This window comes from Prionailurus viverrinus, chromosome B1, assembly GCF_022837055.1.
Source record: "Prionailurus viverrinus isolate Anna chromosome B1, UM_Priviv_1.0, whole genome shotgun sequence".
Lineage (NCBI taxonomy): Eukaryota > Metazoa > Chordata > Mammalia > Carnivora > Felidae > Prionailurus > Prionailurus viverrinus.
The window spans coordinates 138,227,864-138,241,865 of NC_062564.1; the positions used below are offsets into that span (position 1 = coordinate 138,227,864).

A 14,002-nucleotide genomic window follows, 5' to 3' on the forward strand; every position below is an offset into this window, starting at 1 on the left:
TCTAATGTTTTGAATATTTTATTTTTTATATTTCAACCAAAATCAGTTTCTAATGTTTGGACAAATTTTAAGGTTATAGAACAATCAGATTGTGCTTTGCGCGGTTTCAGCTTTCATAGTCCAAGTGAGAACTCCCTGCATTTAAAACAAACTAGGGGGGCGCCTGGGTGGTGCAGTCGGTTGAGCGTCCGACTTCAGCCAGGTCACGATCTCGCGGTCCGTGAGTTCGAGCCCCGCGTCGGGCTCTGGGCCGATGGCTCAGAGCCTGGAGCCTGTTTCGATTCTGTGTCTCCCTCTCTCTCTGCCCCTCCCCCGTTCATGCTCTGTCTCTCTCTGTCCCAAAAATAAATAAATGTTGAAAAAAAAAAAATTAAAACAAACTAGGAACTCTTTATATTTAACCAGATATATCAAGTCTAGAAACAAATACACTTTTCCCTTAGATTACCAGTTATGACAGTTTTCATACTGTCTTTGTATGCATGCTACTATAACAAGGCTTTGAAATAAAAATTTATACGATACTGTATGTCTCATACTTTGACTTGTAGGCAAATCCCAATAGATAGGGATTGGCAAACTTCTTTTATAAATACAGCCATACAGTGAATAGGCTTTGCAGACTCTTTAATCTCTAGTCTTTAGACTACAATCTTTAGTCTCTAGCAACTACTCGGTTTTGTCCATATAGCACAAAAACAGCCATAGGCAATACAGAGACCATTGAAAGTGGCTGTGTTCCAGTCATGAAATACTGTTCATACCTCACAGTCTACAAAAGGGGGTGGTGGGGAGCAGGGAAGTTTGTAGTTTGACTTCTGCAATAGGAACATATAGTACATTAAATGATACCAAAGAATGTAACCACTGCTTGAATCATTTGAGTTTTTTGGTAAGTTGTTCTAATGAGCCCTTTCTCCATACTGATGTACATTTACAGGTAGTCGGGGGTCTTCTGGGGTTGGGGCAGTAGGGAGTTAAGTTTTCGGTTGATTCAAGTGATGGGCCCACTTCTAAGTTGGATTTTTCATTGGCATCTATAGGTAAACTAGTCCTTGCAGCTGTAAGTAAAAATGGATTTGTAGGACACTAGAAATTTGCTGCTGTAGCCTAAGTAATCCCTTTGGTCTATTTCTGTACTAGAGAAATAAACTTCCTTTTCAAATTGAACTGTAAGTATAAGACACTAAAAGCGTGTATGAAAGCGTGCACTGGGAGCGCAAAAATGTGCCTACTCTGATACCTAGAAGTGAAGGCACTTCAGAAAAAACTTGAGGGGCACCTGGGTGGCTCAGTTGGTTAGCGTCCGACTTCGGCTCAGGTCATGATCTCATGGTTGGTGGGTTCAAGCCCAGCACGAGGCTCTGTGTTGACCACTTGCTCAGAGCCTGGAGCCTGCTTCCGATTCTGTCTCCTCTTTCTGCCCCTCCCCTGCTCACACTTTGTCTTACTCTGTTTCTCAAAAATAAATAAATGTAAAAAAGAAAATTTAAGAAAAAACTTGAGATGGTTGACTCTTCGGTGTAATGGGAAGAGAACTGGCCTAGAAGTTAGGAGACCCGGGTTGAGTCCAGGTTCTAATTGTTTATAAGTACCTTTCCTCTGGTTTTACTTTGCTGTAAAACAATTCCTAAACTAAAAACGACATCCAGACAATACACTAATTCGAAGCCAGGGTCTGGCGAAGCCCAGTGACTAAGGGCAAACCCTAGTACATCTTAAATAGTGCCATAGGATGCTAACTGGACTACTTGGCTCCACTATGCCTCTGGAGTAACAACACTGTCCACAACAGACATCGGGTATAGTCAGATCACTTGGTTTTGAAGTCCTCAAAAGCAATACTGTAGAACCAACTTTTAACCAACCCAATCACAAATAAGTTTCTGCAATTAGGGCCGTGCAGTCCCATTTCCAAGTGATTTATCCAGTGTTGGCAGTGTCGCGGAGGCTGCCGATGTCTCGCAGGACTAAATCTACGTGGCATTCTTGCAGGCCTCGGCCGTTCTTCGAACATATAGCTACACCCAGCACAGCAGGACCTGTTTTTTTTCTTTTCGCGTATGCCGGGTCACCGCATCTTCAACCTGTACGCCGCCCTTCAGCACGGGTCCCCCCAACCTCACAAGCGCGCGCCACCTACACGCTCCCCACGCCCGCCTGCCACCCCTCCCGGAAGTGCCGTGGAGGGGTGCGCGCCGAAGTGGGCGGGGCGAGGCGTCGCTCCCGGAAGCGTCCGCGGGCCGCCCGGGCGGGGCTGTGGCTGCCACGTTGAAGCGGAACGTGGAGGTGGCTTTGGGGCGGGAGGAGGGGCGGCGGCGAATGCTGGGAGAGTCCGACGGGCGTCGCGCTAACGCAGGAACCGGTCGCCGAGGGTCCCCACAAGGTGTGTCTGCCTATTCCTCCCCGTCGTCTTCGCCGGCCCTCGGGCCTTGAGGTGGAGCACAGGCGAAAGCTACGACCGTGGCATCGGCCTCCGCTGGTCCCCGTCAGCCTGCGGCCCGGTCTGTGGTGGCGGCGCGTCCCTGATCTTCGTTTCGGGCCCGTCTGGATAACGCCTGGCGTCACGGCTGCTTCGGGGATCGCGCCGATCCACATCCGCCAACGTTTCCACTGCTGAGCAGGAGCTCCCCTGAGGCTTGCGACACACAGGGTGTCGTGCCAGGTCCGGTAACGGGGGTCTGAGGTCAGAGGACACTCACACCCTTGTGCACAAAGAGGTGCGGGCCCCAAGGGCGAGGGAAGGAAGCAAACCTCAGGATCACTTTGGTTCATTTTAGTTTGGTTATGATTTTTTTGTTTGTATTTGAACTGTTGCCAGATTTAAAGGTTCATAGGTTTTTAACTGGAAGCTACTGTCATTGAACCAGGAATGGATTATTTTAAGGATAGTTACCAGTTGCCGTCTATTCCTCGAAGGAAATGTCAAAAAGTGTTGTATGTTTTTGCTAATAAGTTATTATGAGAGATCAAGTTACAGGGCAGGTGAAAAATAAATCAAAATATTGCGTGGGCTTGTGGGCATTATGAACTTTTATGTGAACATAAGCAACTAATTTTATTTAGTCTTTCTGAAGTTGCAGTGATGGTCTGTGATAAATCCTTTCTCCAAAACTGCTTTCTAACTACAGAAAACTGAAATGTGATTGTGTTTGTCGCTAATTGTAACTGTATTCAATCAATAATCAGAGCCTTGCTCTTCTATCATACCGTCCTACGTTTTCTGTACATACTGATTGTTCTGGGATTGGCTGAAGTTTACTCATCGTTTTTTAGTGGTTCTTCTGTGCTCTTTCTCTTGATTAAATAGACCTGGGGAAGGTTTGTAGACTCTAAGAACTTTTGGATAACCTGAAGTGTTTTTGTAGTTGTGAATTAATGTTACACACATCCAAGGTTGTTTGGGAAATGTGACATTGGAATGGATTAAGAATTATACTGCCTAATTTTAGATACATAGGTTCTTTTTGAAACTAATAACGTAAGAAAAGAAAGAAATTTGTAACTGTAAAGAGCAGTGATTCTTAATTTTTTGGAATTACAGTCCCTTTTGAGGACCTGAGGAAAGCATTGGATCACCTTCCTAGAAAAATGCACTGCACAGGGGCTTATGGATGGCTCAGTTGGTTGAGCGTCTATCTCAGCAGGTCTTGATCTCAGGGTGGTCAGTTCTAGCCCTGTGTGGGGGTACTTAAAGAAGCCTACTTTAAAAAATACACACAGAATTTTGTATGTAATTTCATGAAGTTTAGAAATTCTTGTCAAGTGGTATTATTAAATTGATTTTTACAGTGTTTTTAGAAATATTCTTAAAAAAATTTTTTTTAATGTTTTATTTATTTTTGAGAGAGAGAGAGAGAGATAGACCGACAGACAGAGGACAAGCCGGGGAGGGGCAGAGGGAGAGAGAGAGGGAGACACAGAATCTGAAGCAGGCTCCAGGCTCCGAGCTGTCAGCACAGACCCCGATGCGGTGCTCGAACCCACACACGGTTAAGATCATGACCTGAGCTGAAGTCAGTCACTTAACCGACTGGATCACCCAGGCGCCCCAGAAATGTTGTCATTCTTAGGTTAATTTTAGTTCAAAATGTTTTATTTATTAGATTCTAGATAAGTATGGCACCATTTAGTTCAGTGCACAGTTGGCTCTTTGATGTGATTTTGGTTGAGTGAAATGAGCCTTAGAACATCGATAACAATAAATCCTCTAGAACAAATTTGTCCATCCATGGTGAGATATTTGCCCACACAAGATGGATTTTTAATAAGGCAGTCCCAACTAGAGATTGTATTCCTGGTTTGAGAGTCAGAATTTCCATTTCCATAAACCCTTCTACTTTTTACTTTCTGAAGAATGGGTCATCTCTGTATGGAGCATTGTAAGATTGGTATGTTTGAGAAAATAGTACTGTTGGAGTTTAGTATTGCTTTACAAAATTAGCAACTAGAAAATGAGCGGAAAGAGAAAAGCTTCCACTAAATTGCATGCATTTAACTGCGTGCATGTTGTAGGGAGAAACTTGGACAAAAAAATAAGAGTTCTAGTCTGAAACATAAATTATTCTTCAGGTGTATTCTTTGGGATACACATTTTAAATTGTGACTTTTGCAGTAGCTGACATTTACAGGCATGCATTTACTATGTGCCAGGCACTGTTCTAAGGCCTCTGTGTAATGCCTTATTTAATTCTCACAACAACCCTTCTTATACATACTTTTATTATACTTATTTTAACAAATGGGTAGCCAAGGCACACAACAGGTAAAGGTACATGCCTAAAGCCAGAGCCTAGGACATGATGGAGCTGGGATTTAAACTGAGGGTTTGGCTCTGGACTCCATACCCTAAACTGTTACGCCATAGATATTGTCTTATAGATGTCATGTGTGAACAAGCCACTGTCCTCACACTTTTCTTTTTGTATTATAAGAATGATTTTGTTCTGTGTAAAATAGTCTTGAATGAAATAAGTCTGCATAGTGTGAATTCTTATCACATTTGATATTGAAAAAAAATTGCACAAAGCTTTTCAAGTCTTCACTCGGGGAAGTACACTTGGTTTAATCTAAGCCTTCTTCAGATTTTTAAGAAAATTAATTACAACTAAATGATCATTTCTAAGAAAAGGAAATATGCAAGTTGTATTTTCATAGCAGTCTTAGTGTTTTAAGAATGATTGCAGTGGGTAGATTATGGTATTCTTATTTAATTAGATTCAGACCACATAAGGTAGTTCCAGGCCATTGTTGTAGTGATTGGGGGGAAAAAAAAGTAGCTGGTATTGAAGCCTTGTGTTCAGTACAAGTTAATAAGTGGAACTGCATCTAGTGGAACATTGAGTGCCAAGGACAAGAAGTAGACTTTTATAAATGTTTTGAATTTCCACTTAACCATTTTATGTGCTTATGAATTTGTCTCTTTCTCTTTCAGTAAATGTTACACATTAACTAAGTGTTCATGAATCAGGTATCCTCTGTTGTACCTTTGCTCTTAGACATACTGTAGTTCAGTTTAGTTGTTTTTTTTTTTTTTTTTAATATACATGATTGTTTTGTTTTCACTTTTAGAAATTATTCTAAGACACTTTATAAAATCTTTTTTTAAAACAAACTTTTTTACCCTTTTAAAAAACCTCTTTTTACCCTAGTAGTATTTTTCCCTATTAAAAAAAAAAGTGTTTTTTTTTAATGTTTATTTATTTTTGAGAGAGAGAGAATGCGAGAGCAGAGGAAGGGCAAAGAGAGAGAGGGACACACAGAATTCAAAGCAGCCAGCACAGAGCCCAACACGGGGCTCAAACTCATGGACCATGAGAGATCATGACCTGAGCCAAAGTCTGACCCTTAACTGACTGAGCTACCCAGGTGCCCCTCCCTAGTTTTTAAATAAGAAAAGTTAAAGTTAGTAAAGTTATTTTTTTCTTTTAAAGACTTAAGAATTTAAAAATTAGGGGCGCCTGGGTGGCTCAGTCGGTTAAGCGTCCGACTTCGGCTCAGGTCGCAATCTCACGGTCCGTGAGTTCGAGCCCCGCGTTGGGCTCTGGGCTGATGGCTCAGAGCCTGGAGCCTGCTTCCGATTCTGTGTCTCCTTCTCTCTCTGCCCCTCCCCCCTTCATGCTCTGTCTCTCTTTGTCTCAAAAATAAATAAACGTTAAAAAAATTAAAAAAAAAAAAGAATTTAAAAATTAAATGTTTTACCTGAAAGTAATCTTTCTAGCTCATCACTCTTTTTGTATTTCCCTAATAAACATTTAAAATTGAACAAGCAAACCTTTGTATCTACTTCACCCTGTGCTAAGCAATTTTGAGTCCAGAAAGGGTAGAAGTTGTAATTTTTTATTGAAAAAAGACATTATTTGTCTAGTTAGTGAGACAAGATGCCATATAAAACAGTTGGTGAGGGGCGCCTGGGTGGCGCAGTCGGTTAAGCGTCCGACTTCAGCCAGGTCACGATCTCACGGTCCGTGAGTTCGAGCCCCGCGTCAGGCTCTGGGCTGATGGCTCAGAGCCTGGAGCCTGTTTCCGATTCTGTGTCTCCCTCTCTCTCTGCCCCTCCCCCGTTCATGCTCTGTCTCTCTCTGTCCCAAAAATAAATAAACGTTGAAAAAAAATTAAAAAAAAAAAAAAAAAAAAAAAAACAGTTGGTGAAAAGACAGTGGAAAAAGATGTAACAATAGGTACTAATAGAGTGTTATAAAGTTTTAAGATAGAATAAGATACTTTATTATAATATGTTTAAAGTGGTATAGACAGTTAAGAGATTATTTAGATAATTGTGTATTGGATCATTAGGGTACTTATGAAGGAACTGGGACTTGAACTTGTTATTAAAGACAGTTGGCTCAGAGGAAGAGGACATTTCATATATAGAAAATAGGCCTCTTTTTCACTTCTTAGAAAATTGAGATTTTGCCCTTTTTTTCAGAATAGTCTTAGGAAACTAGATGTATGGTTTTCTTGGTTAATCTCATGATAGTAATAATTTTAAAAAGTAGTTAGCGTATTAAAACTCATGTTAACCTATGTGCTGGGCACTGTGTTTGGCCTCGTATTCCAAATATATCATCTCATTTAAGTTTCACAACATCCCATGAAGTAGTCTCTTTTGTCCCTATTTTACAAGTGGGGCTCAGAGAGGTTAAACAGTGTGTCCAAAGTATCATAAGTAGCACAGCCAACAGTCAAATCCAGTGTTGACTCCAAAGGCTCTACTACTTTTAATCACGTGATGCAACCTCCTAATCCACTCTTGCCTAACCTAGCACGGTTTCTAAAATACGTTCCTTCTCTCAATGTCCTCCTGCATCCTCGTTGTTTTGTCAGTATTTCTTCTAAATGTTAGCATGCCTTCTATGATTAAAATCGAATACCTGAATTTGTTAAGGTAACAAGTAAGAGCTTGGACTCTGGAAGTAAACTTCTGAGTTCCAGTTTTGGCTGTGTCCCTTGCTAGCACGTACAAATTATTTAATCTTTCTGTGCCTTCATTTTTATCATCTGTAAAATACTCTTCATGTATAAACAATTTGAACATGTAAGACCCAGGGCATATCGTTAATCTTAGGCCCTCGTAAGGAAACTACTGGAGGATGAATTTTATTCTCTAGAAATGAATGAGAAAGTTGGCAAAAGTACTCTTGGAGAGCATTGAATATATTTAACTGCAAACCCGAGACTAAAACAAAGGTGGGAATAAGGAAGAAAGAATAAAGTGTATATGTTCAATATCTGATAATGTAGGAATTCATTATAAAACTAAAAAATTAAGAGAAGTGGGAAGTAAGAAAAAAATTGGAGGTAGAATAAGTTAATGGGTTGCCTCATCTGTAATAGCTGGGAGTCAAAGGACGTTATTTAAAGCTGACAAGTCAGTTAGTGGAGGTGTAAGCATATTTAACAGTACAAAGGTAAACACTGAGAAAGATAATACTATTGACTGTAATAACTGTGGAGTACAAGAGGGGCAGTAAGATTATGAAAACTGATTTCATTAGTGCTCACAGTAATTACGGTGTAAAGAAATAGAGGATTAATGGTACTAAATAATACTGGGTTTTTTTTTATGCTTATATATTTCTGAGAGAGACAGGACAGAGAGCAAGTGGGGACGGGCAGAGAGAGAGGGAGTCACAGAATCTGAAGCAGGCTCCAGGCTCTGAGCTGTCAGCACAGGGCCCAATGCAGGGCTCGAACTCACAAACCACGAGATCATGACCTGAGCTGAAGTCGGACACTTACCTGACTGAGCAACCCAGATGCCCCTAAATAATATTGTTTTAAATTATTAAGATAGAACCAGAAGTACTTATGAGAACAAAAATACAAGTCATACTAATTATCAGAAAAATGATAAATACACAAATATGGACAACAGGGAAAGTACATTTCTAAATTATAAAACCAAACATAGCAAAATAATATAGAACTAAGCAATCATACCTGTTAAATCAGGAAGAAAAGACTTATATCAGTAAATTTTATATGGCCTTATTAGCTAATCTATTGAAAAATGTTCAAATTGGATCACTAAGCAAAATCTGAAATTTTTCTTTTTTTTCTGTATTGAAGACAGCCAGTGAAAACAAAGTGGCTCAAAATTGAAAAGGGCAGAGGCACCTAGAAGACTCGGTTGAGCATCTGACTCTTGATTGGGCTCAGGTCATGATTCTAGGGTCATGGGGGATCAAGCCCTGTGTGGGGCTCCTCTCTCTCTCTCTCTCTCTCTCTCTCTCTCTCTCTCTCCCCTCTCCCTCTTCTCCACTCCACCCCCTGCCCCTCTCCTCAATCCCACACAAGCTCTCTTTATTTAAAAAAATTTTTTTAATGTTTATTCATTTTTGAGAGAGAGAGAGACAGAGTGTGAGCAGGGGAAGGGCAGAGAGAGAGGGGGACACAGAATCTGAAGAAGGCTCCAGGCCCTGAGCTGTCAGCACAGAGCCCGACACAGGGCTCAAACTCACAGCGAGATCATGACCTGAGCCGAAGTCGGGTGCTTAACCGATTGAGCCACCCAGGCGCCCCTCTTTATTTATTTAGTTTTGAGAGACAGTGTGAAACGTGAGCAGGAGAGGGCAGAGAGAGAGAGAGGGAGAGAGAGAATCCCGAGGAGGTTCCGCACTGTCAGCACAGAGCCCATTGCTGGGCTCAGTCCCACAAAGTGCGAGATCATGACCTGAGTTGAAATCAAGAGCCGAATGCTTGACTGACTGAGCCACCCAGGTACCCCTGATATGGGTCTTAATATGAGATAAAGTGGAATTCAGACCCAAAGCCTTATTTAAAATGAAGAGCAATACTATACAAAGCTATAAATGTGTATTTGACAGTGAACATTTAATATTATGAATACCTGTCAACCAAATAACTATGTGTTAAATAACAAAGCAACTTTCGGGAGATAACAGGAAAAATAAGCACAAATACATTAGTAGTAGTGACCTTTAATTCACTGTTCTTGGTCCGGGACAGATCAAATGGAAAAACAGTAAGGCTGTAGACAACCTAAACAATTAAGTCAATAGAGTAGATTCGATTAATATATATTGATCTTGATCCTGAAAACAGAGTACCTGTTCTTTTTAGATCTCATGAAACATTTACAAAACCTTCTATATAGGCCCCAAAGAAAACTTCAATAAATTTTAGAAAGGAGAGATACTATAAAAAAAAATCACAATGCAGTAAAAGACCCTTCCACTTGCATATTAAATTCAGTCAACTCTTGGATCAATGGAGACTACAAATGGAAATTGCAAAATATGTAGATGACCATAGTGATGAAAATACAAGAAATATATGTAATCTAGCTAAAGCATTACTCAGAGAAAATTCAAAGCCTTAAATACTTACAAAAAATAAGTAACAAAAATGAGTGGGTTAAGCATTTAACTTAGAAAGTTAGGAAAAGATCTAAGTAAATGAAAAGAGAGTAGAAGGAAGGAATTAATACAAATAAAAGAAATTGATGAATTAGAAAACAAAAAGGACTACTAAACTACTAAATTGGCTGTTTGAAAATAAACAAGTCACTAGCTAAGCTGATCAATTACTAAGAGGAGGGTAGGGGGAAGCAAAACACAAATATATGTAATAAAGACTAATAAACATAAATAGCATAAATTGAATCGTGAGTCTATGTTGTTCAAGTCTGAAATAATGAGAAAATCCGTAAAGAAAAAAAATTAAAGGATTATCATAGGAAAATATAATTTACAAAAATGACTTTGTATAAAGGAAATTCAAATAGATCAATTTCCATAAAAGACCTTCAAAAGTACCCAGCCCACATGTTTCATGAGAGAATTCTGCTAAATCTTTGAAGAACCAATAATTCCAATGCTGTTATTGAAGTTGTTTTAGAGCATAGAAAAAGAAGGAAAACTTTTTTTATGACTCAAGTGTTATAACATTGGTATCAAAACGTGACAAGATTGCACAAAAGAAGAATAGACTCAGTCTCACAACTCTAGAAGCAAAATTCTGTTAAACAAATGGAATCTAGCAACACGTTAGTAGAAATACATCATGAGAAGTTTATTCAAGGTACAAAAAGATGGTCCATATTAAGAAATCTGTTAGTATAATTTGTTTCAGTGATAGACCTAAGAAGAAGAATCTGTTCATTCTGATTACCCAATAAAAAGCGTTTGACAGAATTTAATACCTGGTCTTTATAAATAGCATTGAATAAAATAGTAATCGATGGCTAATTTCCTTACATTATATATATTTATATCTATATGTGCACATGTATGTGTATTTCAAATCCTAAAGTCATGCTCCATGGTGATATAGTAGGCTTTTCCACTAAAGAAAGGAACAAGAAATCCCACTGTTATTGCTACTGTTTAATATGGTAGTACAAATACTACTAGCCTTTGTATAACAATAACAAGAAGACAGTCTTATGTAATAGGGGTGGGTTAGGGGTGAGCCACATTTACAAACAAACCAAAACATAAAATACTTGGGAATAAACAAACCCAATATGTCAAAAAGCTTAAAATAATACTGAAAGATAAAAAAAGAAGACTTAAAAGGCAACATGGTCTTATTGGGAAGATTCTGCATTATGTCAGTTTCTCCATAAATTTATTATTATTTTTTAATTTTTTTAAATGTTTGTATTTGAGAGAGAGAGAGAGAGAGAGAGAGAGAGAGAGAGAGAGAGAGATCATGAGTGGGGAAGGGGCACAGAGAAAAGGAGACACAGAATCCAAAGTAGGCTCCAGGCTTTGAGCTGTCAGCACAGAGCCCAATGTGGGCCTTGAACTCACGAACCACAAGGGCAGGACCTGAGTTGAAGTCAGATGCTTAACGGACTGAGCTACCCAGGCGCCCCTGACCATAAGTTTATTAATTTGATGCAGATTCAGGAAACATATTAACATTCTCTTTTTTTCTGGAATTAGACAAGAACTATTCTGAAGTTTATGTAGTAAAATAAACAGTAATAATAGCAAAAAAAAAAAAAATAGGGTGGGAGAAAAGCAATGGATAGAGGTTATTGGAATCATACTTCTGTAAAGCCTTAGTATTTAAAACAGTGGAGTGCTAGCATGTAAATAAATAGCAGATGGACATAAGGAATGGAAATCCAGGAATAAACCTAAATATATACAGGAATATAAATCCTAATCTACATCACAATACCTATAGGAATATAAACCTAAATATAGGAACTTAGTACATGATAAAAGTGATTATCTTAAAATTAGTAGGAAAAAGACTTTTCAATAGTTTTGTAATAAAAAAATAAACTATGAACATACATTGTATACCAGGACCTGAGTCAAAATTTAAAAGAAAAGCCACAAATGAATTTGCCTAGAAGAAAAATATGGGTGAATTTCTTTATAACCTTGGCATGCAAAAGGCCTTCATAGTTCATCAAAATTCAGACACCATTTTTTAAAAAATGATAAATGTGACTACTAATTCATGGTACCTCCATACAATGGAATATTTTTCCATGATAAAAAGAAATGAATTATCAAGTCACAAAAAGGGAAGAATTTTAAATGCCTGTTGCTAAGTGAAAGAAGCCAATCTCAAAAGGCTACATACTATCTAATTATAACTAAATGACATTCTAGAAAAGGCAAAAGTATGAGGAGAGGAAAGAGATCAGTGGTTGGCAGGAAGGAGGAGGCGGGATGGGGAGAGGAGGGGGATAAAGAGGTGGAACACAGAATTTTTAGGGCAGGAAAACTTCTGAATGATACTATAACTGTGGGTAGGTGGATATGTGTCATTATTCATTTGTCAAAACCCAAAGAGTATACCCTAAAGTAAACCGTGGACTTTGCTTGATAGTAATACACCAACATAGGTTGGTTGTAACAAATACACTACTGTGGTACAGGACAGTTTTATGGTGGGAAAGGCTGGGGTGGGGGTGAGGGGAGGGGGATGGGGGAGAAGGTAGAGAGGTATGTGAGAACTCTATACTTTTCACTCAGTTTTTCTGTGAACCTGAAACAGCTCTGATAAATCTATTTTTTTTTAAGTCAAAATCTTGGGGCGCCTGGGTGGCTCAGTTGGTTAAGTGTACAACTCGATTTCGGCTCGGATCATGATCTCACAGTTAAGGTCCGAGGGATTCTCTCTATCTCCCTCTCTCTCTGCCCTGCCCTTCCCCTGCTCATGCTCTCTCTCTCTCTCTCTCTCTCTCTCTCTCTCTCAAAATAAATAAACATTAAGAAAAAGAATCAAAATCTTGTGAAAGGTAAGAAAAAAATCGTAACCAAAATAAAAAAATAAAGTCTGACAGACAACTCAGTAGAAAAATAGGCAAGAAGTATAGACAAGGATAGACAGAAAAGGTGTATTATGGATGGCCCATAACCTTATAAAAAGATGCTCAACATTATGGTATCAGAAATGCAAATTGTAACTACTTAAGAGTAAACATTGTTCATCTATCATTGGTAAAAATCTAAAAGTGTTCCTCTTGTAAGATGGTAGAGGGTGTGAAACAGTATAGTGATTATGGAGAGCAACTTGACAATAACCATCAATGTTACAATTGCATTTATGTTTCTTTTTAAGGTTTTAAATCTTATTTTTGAGAGGGAGAGAAAGTGAGCATGAGTGGGGAAGGGGCAGAGAGAGAGAAGGAGGGAATCCCAAGCAGGTGCAGAGCCCACTGCGGGGCTCGAACTCACAAACCCGTGAATTGCGAGATCATTACCTGCGCCACAATCCAGAGTCCGCCGGTTAACTGGCTGAACCATCCAGGTGCCCCAGAATTGCGTTATCTTTAACCCAGCAGTTTTGCTTCTGGAAATTTATAGCTATCCTGGCCCATGAATGGAATAACATGTACATATGGCTATTTATTTCAGCATTGTTTGTAAAAATAGCAAAAGATTAAAAACAACTCCAGTGTTCACCAGTAGTGGACGAAGTGAGTAAATTATGGTACATCTTACAGTGGAATACTGTGCCATGTGATATATTTATGTATAATAACAATTTTTTTTTTAAACTACAGCACAGTATTTTTCTACCAAAGTAACTTTAACAGAAAACACATAAACTAGTGGTATATGGAACCATAGCTTGGAGTGACTGGCTATTTAAAATTTCTGCTAAATTTATCTTTAAAATCTGTGATGTTACTACATTCTTCTCTGAAATTAGCCTGTTTTAATTTAAAATTAATTTCTAAAACTGCTGTTGCAATTTAGTAATCCTGCTTTCAGAAGATGTACCTTGTTTATTGCGTGCCTTCTCTGGCCCCTGATGTACCGCCACCTGTCCTTACCTGAGAAGTATATTGTGTAGCAAAGTTAGTCCCTCACTCTGTATTGTTTTCTTTTTTTTTTTTTTCAGACTGATTTTTCAGTTGAAGGACTGTAATTTGTAAACAATTCGAAAAGCCCTATATTTGTCTCAATATAATTTAACAAGTTTTTCTTCTTTCTAATATTGAACATTCCTGACAAATGATACCGAAACCAGTTTGATTTATTGGCATTTGAACATTCTAATGATG

The 14,002-nt window shown here is 38.8% G+C and overlaps 1 protein-coding gene across 34 annotated transcripts in view; it reads left to right on the forward strand.

Moving 5' to 3' along the window:
- Positions 1-2,249: 2,249 nt before the first annotated feature.
- Positions 2,250-14,002, forward strand: part of SEC31A (SEC31 homolog A, COPII coat complex component) — a 75,122-nt gene continuing 63,369 nt past the window's right edge. For 15 of the 34 annotated variants that reach the window (XM_047856312.1, XM_047856320.1, XM_047856322.1 and 12 more), the window contains exon 1: positions 2,270-2,386. The gene's annotated coding sequence lies outside the window, so the exon portion shown is untranslated. Of the gene's footprint in view, positions 2,721-14,002 lie in introns of all 34 variants that reach the window. The other 19 variants (XM_047856325.1, XM_047856329.1, XM_047856335.1 and 16 more) reach the window with 6 other exon arrangements.